Source organism: Hemiscyllium ocellatum, unplaced genomic scaffold (assembly GCF_020745735.1).
Source record: "Hemiscyllium ocellatum isolate sHemOce1 unplaced genomic scaffold, sHemOce1.pat.X.cur. scaffold_1068_pat_ctg1, whole genome shotgun sequence".
Classification (NCBI taxonomy): Eukaryota; Metazoa; Chordata; class Chondrichthyes; order Orectolobiformes; family Hemiscylliidae; genus Hemiscyllium; species Hemiscyllium ocellatum.
This window is the reverse complement of record NW_026867663.1, coordinates 24,788-26,217: the sequence shown is the minus strand read 5'-3', so window position 1 is coordinate 26,217 and position 1,430 is coordinate 24,788. Positions and strand designations below refer to the sequence as shown.

Below are 1,430 nucleotides of genomic sequence, written 5' to 3'. Positions count from 1 at the left end.
GACTCAATGACAGATCTCCATTGTGTCTCTGGTATCAAATTCCAAAGTGTAAAACCGCTCTGAATTCTTCCACCACAGTCCGCTTTTTGGTAGTGTTCCTGTTGTGGGAAATGCACTTCCCCGCGTGTCAACTGCTGCTCCCAGCATTCTCTCTGGCACTGCACTAATTTTCGTACTGACACTTGCTCACTGTGTTGCTGTGATCATACTTGGTGTTGCATGACCCAGGAAAATGATACAGATCAAGGTTTTTGCATTGTTGAATTCAATTGTCTGTTTAGTCTTATTTAGGATTTTGAAAGTGTCTGTTCTGTACAGAAGTGCTTGTCAAAAACATCTGAGCAGAAGAAAGGTGTTCCGAATAATGACATTGAGCACTATACACTCTCCTCCAGTCTGGAAAACAATTCCTCACAGGCAATTTAATAGACAATAGACAATAGGTGCAGGAGTAGGCCATTCTGCCCTTCGAAACAGCACTACCATTCATTATGATCATGGCTGATCATCCTCAATCAGTATCCTGTTCCTGCCTTATCCCCATAACCCTTGAGTCCACTATCCTTATGAGCTATATCCAACTCTTTCTTGAAGGAACACGTCCTGCTTTCTCGGGTTCTTCATTCCGTTGACTTCAAATCTTCACAGAATTCAACAGACTTTGTTTCATTGTCTTTTCTTCATTTTTGTTCAGATCACTGTGAGCAGAGTGTCACAGTGGGAATGCCATTGCCCCACAACCCAGAGGCCAGACCATAGTCTTGGGACAGTACTGTGCTATTTAGCATTTCACCAGACCAGGAAGAAATATCTGCTGTTCTGCATAATTTACGCAATTCACTTATTCATAACTTCATACACTTGCTATTATATGTGACGAGGTGGCCGAGAGGTTAAGGCGATGGGCTGCTAATCTATTGTGCTCTGCATGCGTGGGTTCGAGTCCCACTCTCATCGCCGTTTTCGAAGTTGCTATTTTTGCATGCTCACGCCTGTCTTATTGAAATTGGAACTCCAATGGTCAATTTATATGCATCGACGCTATTATAAAATCCCAAAGAATAATTTGAGTAAGTTGCTTAAACTGCATTGAAACGTAGATCGCATTGGGATAATGAAAAGTAACGCGATTTTCTTTTTCATGTCAAGCTGCTGTGACCTTTTATCATATGAAAGAGATCCAGGAAAACCAAAATACAAGATATGCGAAGGGCATGTTTATGTAATGGGATTCTTAATGACTGTTTTGTCAAATGAAATCTGGAGCAGGTTGAGTAGAAGTTATTCATCTTGGTGAGAAGAGTACAGCGCGACAACACAAAATAATGGAAATATTTCAAAAAGGGCAGGGCGTGGGGGTTGGGGCACCGAGAACTGGCTATAAATGCACAGTAGAGAATTGCAGATATGGGTGCCATGCATGGATACGG

The 1,430-nt window shown here is 42.0% G+C and overlaps 1 non-coding gene across 1 annotated transcript; it reads left to right on the top strand.

Annotated features, from left to right (window-relative positions):
* The first annotated feature begins 875 nt into the window (after nt 1–875).
* Nucleotides 876–957, top strand: trnas-gcu (transfer RNA serine (anticodon GCU)). Its single transcript has one exon. It is a non-coding gene; the product is annotated as a tRNA-Ser (tRNA).
* Nucleotides 958–1,430: the final 473 nt, after the last annotated feature.